This window comes from Monodelphis domestica, chromosome 6 (assembly GCF_027887165.1).
Source record: "Monodelphis domestica isolate mMonDom1 chromosome 6, mMonDom1.pri, whole genome shotgun sequence".
Lineage (NCBI taxonomy): Eukaryota > Metazoa > Chordata > Mammalia > Didelphimorphia > Didelphidae > Monodelphis > Monodelphis domestica.
The window spans coordinates 57,676,277-57,692,687 of NC_077232.1; the positions used below are offsets into that span (position 1 = coordinate 57,676,277).

A 16,411-nucleotide genomic window follows, 5' to 3' on the forward strand; every position below is an offset into this window, starting at 1 on the left:
TACTACTATCTCATTCTTTATAGGAGTGGGCTCAAAATTTAGTTCAGTTCATTACATAGCATTATGAACATAGCAAATTCATGACCAGAGGTGGAATGAATGACAGATGAATCTGCCTCTCAGCTCCTTCTAGATTGAGGTCCCCCCAAATCACTCCTTTGTTTCTTATGCTATCAATGCTGTACTAGCTATGAAGGCTAGACTGGGTAACTCCAGGATTCTAATGCAGTCTGTATTTCCTTCTTACTTTGGCATAATAATATGGTATTAGTGTTAGCTGCAAAATCAAACCCTTCAACAATGGGATGCTTAGGAGTTCTCTGGACCTTTCAAACTCACAAAGTCATAGGCTCCATTCTGTAGTTCAATGATGGCAAATCTTTTAAAGACAGGGTGCCTGCCCCTTTCCCCTCCCCACCTTGCCCTGCAGTGCTGGGTGTGCCCTGCCCCACCCTTACAACACACAGGGAAGGGAGAAAGTACTTCTATTGGACTACTGGGCAGAGAGATGGAAGAAGTGAGAAATGTCCTCAGCAAGTGTACAGAGGGGGAGGGTTGTGGCCCAAGCCCTCTGCTTCCCTCTACCTCTGCCTCCTGTGAACCAGCCACCAGCCAACCAGCCATCCCCTGTCCCCTCTCATCATGCTTCTGGGTAGAGGGATGATGATGTGAAAAAAATGTCATCAGGCACAATGGGGAGAGGGAAGGGAGCAGCTCCTCCAGAATCCCTCTGACTTTCTAGTAATTAACTGGAGGGGGTGGTCATGTGCCCACAGAGAGCACTCTGTGTACCATAGGTTCACCATCACGGCCTCAGTCAATAAAATAGCTAAACTGAAATTGACAGGACTTTTTGAATGCTTCAACAGCTAATCAGAAAGCTTCAAATGTGATTGGTTAACTGAAACCAGTTATAAAATATCTATGAATGTTCCACAGTCTGTCTCTCTGAGACCCTTCCCTTACACATCATTATTCTTGTGGAAGCAACTCCCTTGTGTTCATGCCATCTCAAAAGTTCTAGAGAGACTCCAGAACCCCATTGATTATCCTATTAAATGTCTTTGCTTTTAACTAATTGTTCCCCTGTGACTGAATAGAGAAAAAATAAACACAGTAGTAGAGTCTCCTTAGCTAAAGCTTTTGAATGCATGAGGACCCTAAGGCCTATTCTGGAAGTATGTAAGAGTAGGGTACTCTCAACTTCTCCATAGATTTTTGTATTCATGCCTTATCCTATCCACAATATTCTCTTCACTCTAATTCATCTATCTACCAGAATAGGCATAATGTAAACACATCATTTAAAGCTCATTCACTCACATCACTCAAAGTTATTATGCCTTTGATATCTTGAACTTTGAAATTAAATCTTCACTGAATGAAACGCCCTATTCTTCAACCTCTTCTAGATCCTTACTCTGCCAAACCTGTTCTTTAACCTCCTCCTGATTCCTTTTTTATCTTAGGCCCTCCCATTTATATTCCTTTTGTTTCCCATCTTACCCAATCTTGATACAAAGGTCATTAATAACTAAATCTCCACCTCCTCCTCTGGAAATTCCCATCTTTTGCCATATCAGTGCTGGTTCTTTTAATTTCTAACTACCAATAATTTTCTTCTTCTTTACATGTATTTGGGTGCTTCTGAATTATTCTAGAAGAATACATAAAACCATGTTGACCAAATGCTCTAGAACAGTGATGGCAAACCTTTTAGAGATGGAGTGCTGCAGCCATTCCCCATACCAGGTGTCAGATTTTGTTCCCCCCCACCTCACCCTCCCTTGTTCCCCCACCTTACCCAAGACAGAGGAAGGAGGAAGCACTCCCACTGGGCTGCTGGGCAGCAGGGTGGGTAAAGTAAGGAATGTTCTCAGGTGCATTGAAAGGGAAAGGGGAACAGCTCTGCCCAGAATCCCTCAGGCTTTCTAGTAATAAACTGGCAGGTGAGGGCAGGCGTACTCACAGAGAGGGCTCTGTATGCCCTTTTTGGCAGACATGCCATAGGTTCACCATCACTGCTCTAGAACTTCATATCATAGAATCTCAAGGGGGCCCAAACTGCTTGAGGGACAATACTTTAAGTAATCTCTTGTTGTCTTGCTGTTCCTTTTGCCTGATGCTCCTTCTGTCTTATCTCTCCATCTCAGGGACATTTATCTCCTCACCTCCATTTCTTTGAATCCCTAACTTCCTTCAAGGTTCAGTTTAAGAACTATTTCCTAAATGATGATTTCCTGGATCCACACTCCCTTCTCTTCTCATTACTTGTGTTCCTCAAGCCCCTCAAACAATTCCCTCCTTTGGGAAAGAGTATTAAGAGTACAGATTGGGGGGCAACCAGGTGGATCAATGGATTGAGAATCAGGCCTAGAGATGGGAGGTCCTAAGTTTAAATCTGGCCTCAGACATTGGGCAAGTCACTTGACCCCCATTACCTAGCCCTTACCACTCTTCTGCTTTGGAACCAATACACAGTATTGATTCCAATATGGAAGGTGAGGGTTTAAAAAAAAAGAGTACAGATTAGCATTCAAGTGAGCATAAACCATAAACCAAGTCAGGTCAGAAACCAGAATTACTTGGCAATGTTGACATACAAAGGATTAAAAATTGAAGCAGATATCAAAGCATTTCTTGTTATGAAGATCAGCATGAAAATCAGAAGCCACCCTATCAGGAGGCTCAGTAAAATGACTACAGCTTTCTTTCTTCCTGGGTCTTTGGCCATTATGACAGTGGTGTACAGTTACCACCATTCTTTTCTTTAAAATCTCAGTGTGTTCAGGGCCAATGGATGCACAGTGTCCCCTCCAGACTAACCAGTAAGGCTGTCATCTCTTTTTTTGTTGGCAGCTAGATGGTGCAATGGATCTGGAGTGAGGAAGAACTGAGTTCAAATCTGAACTCAAACACTTATTAACTGTATGATTCTAGGCAAGTCATTTAAACTCTGTTTCATTTTTCCCATATGTAAAAAATGAGGATAATAATAACACCTTCCTCCCAGGGTTATTGTAAGTATCAAATGAGATAATAACTAGAAAGCACCTATCATAGCACCTGGCACATAAAAATGCTATACAAATGTTGGTTATTATTTTTTGTTAATTCTTTTCTATGCACATATACACACATATATATGTACATTATACACGTATATGTATATATATATATATGAGTTCAAAAACAGTTTAAGCTCACAAAGCTACTAAAATTCACACCTGTACTGAGGATTTTGGGTCACTGTGTATGTGAATCAGTCAATAAATATTTATTAAATGTCTAGCTTTATTAAATGTAAGGCACTTGAAAACTGGGTGAAGCTGAAATGGCAGAGGAAGTGGGGCGAGAGAAGGATTAAATGGGATGAACTCTGAAAAGGGAAAGGGAGGTTTATCTTTCAGAGGGAAGTAGGGGAAGAGAGGAAAAAGGAAAAAGTAGGATGGAATGGGGGCAGGATGGGGCCTCGACTCGCATGGAAAGCTGGAGTATAAGGCAAAAAGTTGGCAGGAGAGAGCTCAGAAAGGAGCTGCCCAAGAAGCATGAACTGTCATCAAGATCCATTTTAGTTGCTCATGGGTGACAAACAACTACATTCCAGGAGCCCAAGCAGAGGAGAAAGGAATGAACCCTTTGTGGAAGGCTTGGGATCTCTTCCTCCAAAGCATGGTAAGGGTATAAGGAGACAGCACTAGCTTACTGGTTCATTGTGGAGTTCATATATCTTGTCTTGACCACATCCATAAGGGAGGCAATGATGATGGTGTGGAAGCCAGCTCCAAAGGCTGATATGAAGTGGCATAGGTCATCAGTCATGAGGTAGGCCTTCAGGATGGCATCTTTGAAGAAGTAGTAGGTCACCAGCTCATCACAGGTGACAATAGCATTGAAAGCAGCATTGGGTGAAGTTCCTTTCCATAGACTCCTAAGCCCCTCCTCTCCTGTGATAGTCTTACTGTGTGCCAGGAACTGTGTTAAGCAAACAATGATGTACAAACAAATTATATACAAGATAAATTTGAAATAAGAATTAAGAAAGGATAAGGCTTCCTACACAACTGTGTGGGCAAACCTATGATATACTTGCTGGATGGGGCTGCTCTTTTCCCCCTCTCCACTGCACCTGAGGACATCACTTGCCCCTCTGGCCAGAAGCCCATGGGAGCACTTCCTCCTTCCCCTGTCTGGGGTAAGGGGGCAGCTCACATGTCAGGCGAGGGTGCAGTTTGGGCACTCGATCTCTAAAAGGTTTGCCATCACTGCTAGAAGGTGAATTTTGTCTATGATTTGAAGGAAACCAATGAAACCAGGAGATGAAAGGGAAACTTCCCAGGAATGGGGAAACACTAGTGAAAATATTCAGAATTGGGAAATGGAAGATCTTGTCTGGAAAATGACAAAATAGCCAGTGTCACTGGATTGAAGTGTGTGTGTGTGTGTGTGTGTGTGTGTGTGTGTGTGTGTGTGTGGGGAGTGTGTGGGGTGTAAAGTTGAAAAGGCTAGCATGATAGAGAGGAGTGGATAGGCTATAAAGTTCTTAGAATGCTAAACAGAGGATTTTAGATTTTATATTTGAGATGATAGGGAGCCACTTGGTGTGTATGAACAAATATCTATATTATAAGAGTTTCCACAAATAAGTGTTGCCACCTATTATGAGAAGACACATTTCCCTCAAAATATAATGAATTACTGAAAACAGTATGTAAAACAATAACCTCATGGATATTAAAAAATGAAACCAATTAGAAGTAAAGTGATACATTCTATTTTTTCCAGTGCTGCAAATTGTCTGGTGTTTGCTTCAGTGTGTTTTTAAAACAACCAAACTGGGATAATAGTCCTTTGCAGTAATTTGGTGCTTATCCTTCCGAGAAATTAAAGATGTTACCATTTGCCTAGAGAGAGTTTTTCAAAGATTTTTTTTTGCTTGACAAATCCTAATGAGCAAGGAGGAATACTATGAGCCATAAAATTAATACACATGTTTAATCATTCAGGGACCAACAAACAGTAAGTCATGTGTTCTCAGTTCATTTTCTGTGAGATCTTGGCTAGAAGAAAACCATTATGAGAAATTAAATTTTTCATAATGAGTTCTTATTTATGACTCCATCTATGTCCATGAGACTCCTTAAGGATAAATCCAGAGAGGTTTTGAATTTTAATTTCTAGGGATTCAGAAGATAACTGTCATTGAGAAATATATGGTAAATATTAAATCACTTACTCCTTTGATCCATTTCAGAAGTCTACAGATGATTGCTCCCAGAATACAACATCTGAGGGAAAACATAGACAGCACAAATATGTTTTTTTCATTGTTCTTTAAGCAATTTTGGACTTTTATTTCAGCAGTTTTGATGAAATTGATGAAAGTAATTATCTACAATTTCCCATGGGCAGCTCAGTAGGATAGCCTACTCTTCCTATCCTAGGGGACAATTTTATCTACAGTTGGTTACCACCTTAGAGACGTGTTTGGAGAATCAAGTGGTAAATGTGTTCCCTTGCAAAAGAGATTATACTGTAGAAGATTTCTTATTTAAAGCTGTGCTTGGATACTTTTAGAAGTGTAAAATATATTTGACTTACTGATTCTGCCTAATTAATGCTAAGAAACCTTTCTTAATGGTTCTACCAGTATCTGTCACCTGAACTCAAAACCGCCAAAAAAATTTTTTTATCAGTTATAATTAAGGTAGGGAAAATTCAGACTTCATTTCTGTATAATATAGAAAGAGGACCTATAGCATGATCTTGGGCTTGCTTCCTTTCTCCTGCCTTATCCAGTCATTATAAGTGATCTTCTCCCCAGCAGGCTCTACCCAGAGCAGCTTTATCCAAGAGAGTCTTTCTGGTACACTGGCTTGATACCCATACCCCATCCTACCCTGATTTACTTATCCTTCAACAATATAGAAAGAGACACTATAATGTGGTGGAAATAACATTGGCTCTGAAGTCAGAGGTATTAAGAAGAAGAGAGATAATGATGAAAGTCATCGCTTCAGATATCTGCATGCAAATGCACAAATAATGAACAAAATCCCAAACAACTAGAAATCCTTTTAAGGAGGCAAATGTCATCTGAAAAGTGAGATGAAAAGACTTGGATTTATTATTTATTTATTATTATTTATTAAAAGAAAGGGATTTATTTGAAACAAACTGTGGAAGAGGCACGAAGAGAGAACTTCATGCTTGCAAAAGAAATCTGGGGACCTGATCTGCCAATCAAGGTGAACATTACAAAATAGAATGTTCCCAGGAAAGGCAGTTGGAGCCTGGCCAGAGAGGAGATGAACTGAGATTTCTTCTCTGGGGTTACTGACCAAGGGAGAGACTGCTTCTCTGGGGTCTCTGACCAAGGGAGACTGGCTTCATTTGTCCTAGGTTGAAGGACGTTGGGGGGCAGGGTGGGGGCTTCTGGAATTAATATGAGAAGAAATTAACTTTTGTTGGTGGCTTTGTGTAATTGGAAAAAGAAAGAAGATTTAACAGTTGTCCTCCATCTCTCTGACTATCTCTGTGTCACAGCTGTGACAGGACCGACATTTCCCAAAATCCTCCCAATGCTCCTTATAGATTAGAGACACGCCTAGCCCTCTCACCTCAATCTTACCTCAATTTCCATCCTGTCCTATCTTTTCCAATAAACCTCCTTACCTGAGAAAGAGAACAAGAGTATCTTCTCTAAACCTCACAGTTCACCTTTGAGTTATAGAAAGGTGGCTGACCAACAAGGGAAATGGGAAAAGAGGCAGGAAGGCATGGGTGGAAAACTGGGAGGTGAAGGATGGCATGGAGGGAGGCGGAGGGTAGAAAAAGTGTTGATCTATTAGTCATCAGCAGTGATCAAATAGGCAACCCCAGAGTAACCCCTCTAGTAGTATCTCTCTATCACTCAGAAGTATTTCTATCTCCATTACAACTAGGCACTCACAGGTTCCTCTAAAATATCTCTAGTCAAGCCAGAGTATATTCCAGTTGTTACAACAAGAAATAGTTCCACAGATTACTTCTTTATTACAAAACATAGGTGAAGAAGTATCATATTCTAAGAAGATATACTCTTGTGAGAAAATCCAGGAATTTGAAAGAGGAAATATGGTGGAAGATTTTTGCAAGATGATTCATTGGAGAAAAAAACAGAAGACATTTCTAAACACAGAGAGACATCAGAATACAGAAAAGAAGATTTTCTATGAAATTGTGAATCTCCATTTGTATTGAATGCATTTATATGTAGATACATGTTATTTTCAGAAGTATTGTTGTGCTTCATTTTTACATGTATATTGTCATCCCCCTCTTCCCAATTTCCCAACTCCCAATTTAAAAAAAGAAAAGAAAAAGAAAGAGGAAAAATGGCAAATACGCCAAGTCAGACACATTTTAAAAAGCAGTTTTGGAAAAATCAAACATACTGACACTGACTATCAGTATACACAAGAGTCCACACCCATAGCAAACTACTACTCCAACAATAAGGTGGATACTTTCAATTCATCTCCGTTTCTAACCTTGTTCATTATAAGTACCAACTCCAGGATACCAAAAAAATTTTAAACAGAAATGTATAGTGATAGAGCATGGAACCAAAGCCACCCCTCTTCTCCCACCCCTAACCCTCCAACACCTGCCAGGTCCAGAAAAACCTGGCGAAACACCAGGATTTCCTGTCAGGCCTGGATAAATGACCTCCTGTATCACTGACCATCAACATGGGAACTAGTCCCCCTACCGCAGGGACCAAGTTTCCAACCCCCTCAGGATCATCCAATGAACTAGACCCAAATAACTCACCTGAACCAATAGAGACAATCCAAGTTGCCTTATCCCTGAAAACAACCATATAAGAAGTTTAACCCATCTCCGATCAGGAGGAGACTTGGCAGCCATCTTTGCTGGTGCTGATCTCCCCCCTCACTGCCCCTTTCCCCCATTCTCCTGTCCCCTATTAGATGGGACTCCACAGATACCTCTCCTGATATTGGACCTCTCTCCCTCACTGTTCCTTCCCTCCCTTCTCACCTTGTCCCTCCCTTCCTCAAATAAAGCTCCTCTATACCACCCTACTCAAATCTGATTTATCTTTCTGTTAAACCCCCTTCAGTCAGACTGACATGTAGAGTATGGAAAATGGCTGTGTAATAGAAGTTGAATACCAAATGATGGCATAGTTCTATAAGAATATTGGCAAAATTGCTGAGAGCTTCAATTGAATGGAGCCTGGGGATAAATACTAAGAGCAACAATGAAAAGAGTGCTTTCCTTTCCAAGGTCTGGAAAAAACCACACCTATAAACCTGGACAACTAGTAGATGTGACTAATGAACTGCTGTCAGTGATCTCTGAAAGTCTATGGACCATAGGAGTGCTCCCATAGAACTAGAAAGGGACAAATGTTGCTTTGCTTATCACAATAAAGGAAAAGTTGAAATATTCAAATCACATGATTATTCTTGTCCACATTATATAATGCATTATTAAAAGATTGCTTTGTTAACATTTCAAAATGGGTGTAGTAATCTGTCCAGAGCCAAAACTGCTTCAATATAACAGGCTATGTCAGGCCAATCCCATTTCTTTTCATGGCAGAGTTACTAGATTAGTATATAAGGACAGTATCATAGAATGAACCTAAATTTCAACAAAGCATTGAACATAATCTCTCATACTTTCTTTGTGGGTAAAATACTCAGGGATTAAGTAGTAGAGAAAGGATTATTTGAATGAAGGTATAGATGCTCATTTTTATCATAGAAATAGATTACACAGAATTGGGAAGGAAGATAAACCCATTGGATTAAGATAAAGAACTGGGAACTAAAAACATCTTGACAATCTAGAAGAATTCCCCAAACCTAATATGAAAAAATGAATGGAGATACATGTAAGATACTATGCTTGAATTAAAAAGAAATACAGTAAAAACATAATCTGGGGAAACTACAACCTGATAGATTGTGTGTTGGGGGAGAACTCAGAGTTTTAATGAATCACAAGTTCAGTACAGGACAACAGGACATGAAAATCAAATAGCTAATATAATCTCCATACTACTAAACAAAGCATCTAGTATTTTCAAATGAATGGGGGAAAATTCATTAATTACTGTATGTCAGGCACTGTGCTAAGTACTGGGAATATAAATAGAAGAGATTTTTGTATCCTCTAAGAACTTAAATTCTAATGAGGATAACAATATATTTAGGGGAGTGGTGGCCAGAGAAGGGTGTCCTGGTAAGGTAAGTCACAGGGATGCTGAGTGGAGTCATTGGGCATCTGGTTCACATAACTTTTAGAGAAATTTTGGTATTGATTTGATAATTTCCCAGAGTTAGATGTAGAAATTGAGTAAAGGAGGGAGTTGGAGGGAAGGAATGTTATTTACTAGGTGGTATGGTATCAAGATGATTGGGGAGCAGGATGGTCAATCTAGATTGGGCTGTATATGATTTATTCTGCACAAGGGAGATTTACTCTGCTCTAATCAGGTCACATTTGGAATACAAAATTCAATTTTGGGACTATACTTTAAGAATTATATTATTAAAATGGGATGCCTTCCAGGAAGAGTAGTCAAGTCAATGAGGAACTTGGATATTAGTTCATGGTGGAAAGGACTTGATGAAATAATATGGCGTGTTAATATAGATGAGAGAAGTCTTAGCACTTCTCTCTTAGCACTTAGCACATGAAACACTATAATATGGAAGAGGGATTAGATTTGCTCTTCATGGTCTTTAAGAGCAAATAGTAGAAGTTATAATAAAACCAACTGGTGCATGCTGTGAGGGAAATTTTCCTAAGAATTATGACTGCCCAAAAGTGCAATAGACTGTCTTGGAAGATATGAGCTCTTTAAATTTAGGCTAGATGACTTATCAGTATGTAGAAAGGATTCCTCTACAGATGTGGCTTGGGGTATATTAATGCAAAAAAATTTTTCTGACTTTAATTCTGTGTATTTCTCTAATCTTTTAGTAGTATATCATTAATCTATTGGTCACTGGGCAAAAATAGCACAATAAGATTAGCAACAGTTGAATTAAGAACCATGTAAATTTTAGCATCCTCTGTCTCTTTTTCTTCTCTCTTCTACTGTCACTAGAGAAGAATATGGCAGCTGCCAAGAATTTAGGCTATTTTCTCTCTCTTTTTTTTTTCTAATAGACTGCCATCGATTAATGGCAAAAACAGATGAGAAGCCTCTCTGTTTCTCTTAGACTAGACTTCAGAGAAAAGATGTAATACATAGAATGATGGACCTGGAATCAGAAAAACCTAAATTCTAATCCTGTCATAGATACTGTGTGCCTTGGGCAAGTAGCTTAACCTTTCTCAGCCTCAGTTTCCTCATTAATTCAATTCAATAAATATTTTAGAAATGCCTTCTATGTGCCAGGCACTATGCTAAGAGTTGAAACTTCAAATAAGAAAAAGAAAGGTGGTGAAATCATCAGCAATACTAATAGCAACTGCCTCCCAGGGTTGTTATGAGGTTCAAATGAGATACTATTTGTAAAGTGCTTTGCAAACCAGGAAGTACAATGTAAATACTAATTATTATTTTTGTTGTTGTCATTGTTATAAAATAATATGGCTCTATAAATCTACTTGAAATTTTTGGTAGAAACTTCCAGACTTGTCATTCTACTGAAATAATTTTCAAGAATGGAAGGTCACCCCATGAAGCAAAAAGCCTTCCAGCTAGGACTTTTGTGGAGATCCTCAGATAGAACTTCCACCTAAGCATTTCTGCTTAATTTACACACAATCACTTTTAACCTCCCAGTAAGGAAGAGGAATGATCTCATAAAACATATTACATTCATAATGACCACTCTTGGTCCCCAAAAGGAGATGATGCACCTTCTTTGCAGAGACCGTGCGTATGGAACATGGCATATACTATTAGTTTTGCTGAACTATTTTTAAAATACACAGACACATATATTATTCACTGTTGTATGAAGTAGCTTGATGGATATAGCAGTAGAGAAGGATATTATTCAGAAATAAAGATGTAGGAAAAACAAAATATATTAAAAAATTTTAATACTATTACTATCTAGCAATATTAGATAGTAATACTCCAACTAAATAGAATAAATAATTTAAATGGGCACTGCCAAGTAATAAAAGCCAGACCATTTCCTCACAAGCTTTTGAGTGGGATAAAAATGACCACCTACCCCTTATTGGAAATTATGAATCTGGAGTCATAAAATAAGAGAAAAAGAAGCAGTTGTTTATTCCTTTCATGAAAGGGACACTTCAATGAACTATAGAAGTACAGATTGACTATGCAGAAGCAGGCTATCTATCTATCTATCTATCTATCTATCTATCTATCTATCTATCTATCAATCTATCTATCTATCTATCTATCAATCTATCTTATCTATCTACCCTTAACACAAGCCCCCTCCTATCCCTGTCATGCCCCTCTTTGAGCCTTGACTTACAATCTAAAACACATGTACTCTAATCCTGATCAGGAAACAGAAGAAGTGAAATTTTAACATCCTTTAAGAGATAAGGGGGTGGGGGTAGGGGGGCAGCTGGGTAGTTCAGTGGATTGAGAGCCAGGCCTAGAGACGGGAGGTCCTGGGTTCAAATTTGACTTCAGACACTTCCCAGCTGTGTGACCCTTAACCCTCATTGCCTAACCTTTACCACTCTTCTGCCTTGGAACCAATACAACACAGTATTGATTCCAAGAGGGAAGGGAAGGGTTTTCATAATTAAAAAAAATAATAAGGGGAGCAACTGAATTTATTGCCCTTGAATGAGGGACCTTCTGTCTTTTATCAGTCTTTCCCAGGATTGTCCCAGAGTCTATAGATAAACAGTCACTAAAGGTCTTTGTAATTTAAAACAGAAACAAAATAGTCATCCTTTTTGGATTGAGCTAATTAGGGTGTTAACCAGAGTTTTCACAGCTTTCACCTAGAGAATATTTGGAGTATAGTCCTAAATCTTCACTTTGAGAAAGATAAACAGATATTTTATTTTACTCACTTTCTTGGTGCTTTATTTGTCCCAGCCAAGGTTCTGTAGGCTAGGAGAGATAACCAAATTTTCTTTTCTTTCTTTTCTTTACTAACTTAGCAAGGCATCTGCTGATTTTTGTAACTCCCATTGCTTTGTGACTTGATGAATCAGAATGATGGCTTTCCTATAGTTTGGACTGTGACTCTGCCTTGGAGCATAGGCATCTTTCTGTCTTCAAGTTCAGCTTCTGTTCTTGTGTAAATGAGTGTTGCTGCCAGGAAGATGAGTTGCTGATGTGATGCCTCCAATTTGTTGCCTGTCATAATGGTATATCATCCTTCTTGCCCAACCCCTCCACCTTTCACCTTCATCCTGTGTTGGAAATTGTGTGTGGTTCTGACTACATATAAAATATTTGCTTGTTATTGTGAAATCGAAAGCTATTTTGAATGGACATTTCCCTGGTTGTTCCTGTTAAAGCCCAGGGACATGGGTGGAGATGGAAATTGGGGTGGTACTGGCATGAAATGATTAATTAAACCCAGTTGGTAATATCTTTCTCAGCCTTTCAAACAGGGAAAACTGATGGTGCATGGAACAATCTGATGCTAAAACTTGGTTCAAGATGCCAATGGGGGCACATGCTTTGAAATGGAAAAGAAAGGGTTCAGGCACCACTTGAGATGTTCAGAGACAGACTAAAAGCTGGCTATTTGAAGAGGTCAGGCCCAGATTGGAGCAGACTAGAACAGTAGATTCTTATCCAATAGAATACAAAATATTCAAGTTGGAGGAACAAGTAAAAGATTCATGTAGGGGAGACCTCATCATACAATTTGTAATAAGAATAGGAAAATGTGCCCTAGATTTGAGGGGAATAGATCACAAAGGGTTTCAAGAAAGAGTAAACAGGTTTTAATAGCCAAATATTTTGTAGAAAACATCACATCAGGAAAACAGTGAAGTCTCAAGAATGAAATTCTAAAGACACAAGTAGAAATGATTCTGATGAGGAGAATAAAAGAGATGTTTAAAGAGACTATTGTAGGGGAAAATTGGCATGGTCAATTAAAAAGGTCATATATAGCAGAGATAAGCAGGACATTTCACATATGAGGAAGACAAAAGAATATAGTTCTGTATAATTTAGCTTCTTACTATAGCTTTTCAATCTTCTTACACCTTACTCTTTTCTATATATTTTGCAATTCAGTAACACTGACCTATTTTGCTTTTTCTTGATCAAGACACTCTACCTTCCTAATCTAAGCATTTTTCTTTTTGTCTTCTATGACTTTCTTTCCAAGATTTTTCTTCCTCTTTATCTCTTTCTCCTGGCTTCCCTAACTTCCTTTAAGTCTCAGTAAAAATTCTACTTCTTTAGGAAGACTTTCCTAGCCTTGCTTAATGCTAGGACTTCTCTGAGATTATTTTTTTCCTTTTAAAATTTAGACTATTTTCCCATGGATATGATTCATGATCTCCGCCCCCCCCCCACTCCTCCTTGCTGTTTCCTCCCCACTCCTGGAGCTGAGAAGCAGTTCCACTGGGTTATACATGTATCATTGTTCAAAACCTATTTCCATGTTATTCATATTTGCAGGAGAGTGATCTTTTAACATCAAAACCCTAATCATATCTATAAAGAACTATGTGATTGATCATATGTTTTCCTTCTGCTTTTCTTCTCCTACAGTTTTTCTCTGGATGTGGATAGCATTCTTTCTTATAAGTTCCTTTGGATTGTCCTGGTCATTGCATTGCTGCTAATAGAAAAGTCTACTACATTCGATTGTGCCATAATGTATCAGTCTCTGTGTACAATGTTCTCCTGGTTCTCCTCCTTTAGCTCTGCATCAATTCTTGGAGGTCTTTCCAGTTCACACGGAATTCCTCCAGTTCATTATTCCTTTTAGCAGAATAATATTCCATCACCATCAGATACCACAATTGTTCAGCCATTCCCCAATCGAAGGACATCCCCTCATTTTCCAATTTTTGCCACCACAAAGAGTGCAGCTATGAATATTTTAGTACAAGTTTTTTTTCCTCATTACTATGAGATTATTTTCATTTTATCCTCTCTATATTTTGTTTGAAGATAGTTGTTTGTATCTACCCTCATGAGATTGTGAACTTCTTGAGAGCAGGGACTGTTTTTTAGTTATTTTAGTGCTATAGTTATTGACTTGACTCAAATATGAATTATCAATATGACCTGGAATTTTAAAAGTTTATCTGAAGCATAATTTTATTGGGAAAATCATAGTGTCCTACATAAGGGAAGTAGTAGATTTTTTTCCTACTTTTTTTCTCACCAGATTACATCATATTTGGAGTGTGGGGATCAGTTCTACATCCCATATTTTAGGAAAGGCAGACTAACTAGGACATGTCAGAATGGTGAGAGAACTAGGAACCATGCTATAGAACAATTAATTTATGGAAGTGGGTGGTGCTTAACCGGGAGAAGATTTAACAGTGTCATGAGAGGTGTCTTCAAGGAGAGGCACTCTGACATAGTAAATTTATAGTCAGGGTTTAATTTCTATCTCATACAGTTATTAGTTGTTTTTTGGACAAATATCAACCTCTCTGAGCCACAGTTTCCTCATCTTTAAAATGAAGAAATGACCCTCTAAGATACCTCTCAGTCATGAATCTCTGAGGTCTTGATTAAGGATTATACTAGATTTTCTTGGTCCCACAGGGCAGAATTAGGTATATTAGGGAAAGTTTCAAAGAAGTAGATTAAGCTTTTAAGGAAGAAAAACTTTCTAATAATTAAGGCTACTCCAAAAATGGAATGTTTTGCCTTAAAGGATAATTGTTGTACCCTTTGCTTCTTAAAAAAAGAAGGAAAGAAGGAGAAGGAAAGAAGGGAGGAAAGAAGAAAGGCAGGAAGGTAGGAAAGAAGGGAGGGAGAAAGGAAGGAAGGAGGGAGAACTGTGGAATTAGAGAAGAATTGACCAAAAAAAAATCCCTCAGATGTTCACATTGTTTATTCTTATTCAAGTCGTCATGCAAAGTTTAGAAATTATTTACAGGGATACAAATACAAAGAATGAAACAATTTCTACTAATAATGAGCTCACTGTCTAGTGGGAGCCTTTATATATAGGATTAATATAACTCTAAAATGTGGTCCATTAGACAGCAAAATAAAATAAAATTCAGCAGGATAGTCTGATATTTAGTTTTCCTGCCCAATATTGTTACAAATAAAACTAGGAAACAGGTTTCCCTAGATATTTTATTATTTGGACAGTTCATTCCCTAGAGTTCAAATAGTTCTGGGCACTTAGATGTTGTAGATGGATAATTTAATATTGAAACAAAGTCTGATCTACAACTGGAACCTAAAAACTATATTATGGCTAATAGGAGGTTGGATCCAAATTACATGGGACAGGAAGGTTACTTCTTAATCTGGGAGAGTTCTGAGTCTAATCTAATCTAGTCTCTTTCATTCTAATCTTGTGAATGATAGTTTTGTTTTTCTGCACGTATATGAATACTGAAGTATGTGATGACAATATATATGTAACTGCAGGTCATGAGAATATGAACTCCTCAAAAGCAGGACCCACTCTTTGCCTTACTTTGTATTTATTCCCAGTGCTTAGTACAGTGCCTGGCACACAGTAGGCTCTTAATGATTGCTTATTGATAGAATGACTCATTTTGTACTTAATAATAGGATGTAGACTCTTAGGGCTAGAAGAGAGACTTTAGTGATCTTTCATGTTACCTAGCTTTCTTTCTCTTTTCTGGGCTAGAAGCGACTTCAGAGATCATGTGTTTTTTAGCTTTCTTTCTCTTCTCTGGAGATCAAGAAGAGGCAGTATGACAAAGTAAACTTATAGATCTTTGCCAGCTAAATATACTTACAACATTGTTATTTCCTTGGAAGTGTCTTATAATACAAAAATACCTATTCTTTTGGTCTGTGGGATTTGGTGATGTTTTAGTCAAGTTTTTTTAGTCAAGTTTTATTTTCTCCAAATCAATCTAGACTTCAATGTTCCTTAAAAAAAACTTTAATATTTAAAAAAAGACCTTTAATACTGAAGAGACTTACAGTTAATCAACTTGCCCATAGTCACACAAAGCAAGGATAGATCACAGATCTCATGACCCTTAATCTAACAGTTTCTGTTACGCCAAACTCTTCTCTACCAAAGGAAAGTAGAAGCATTAGAGTTCATGTTTTACATCTGTAGTTAAGATCTCTGAAATTATACAGAAAAGGCCCCAAGATTCATTTCTTTAGGATCTCTTGCAACTTCAATGACACCTGAAATGGAAACCAGTGTTTGGGCAGCTGATCCAATTCCTTTCCGTTTCTCTTTCAGTCAATAGAAAGCTTGACTACATTTAATTGCTGTAGCAAGGGAGT

The 16,411-nt window shown here is 38.2% G+C and overlaps 1 long non-coding RNA gene across 1 annotated transcript; it reads right to left on the reverse strand.

Moving 5' to 3' along the window:
* Positions 1–3,276: 3,276 nt before the first annotated feature.
* LOC100616805 (uncharacterized) lies at positions 3,277–12,290 on the reverse strand. Its single transcript, XR_469391.2, has 3 exons — positions 12,040–12,290; positions 5,237–5,288; positions 3,277–3,975 (listed from the first exon to the last, which is right to left on the reverse strand). It is a non-coding gene; the product is annotated as an uncharacterized LOC100616805 (long non-coding RNA).
* Between the last annotated feature and the right edge of the window lie 4,121 nt (positions 12,291–16,411).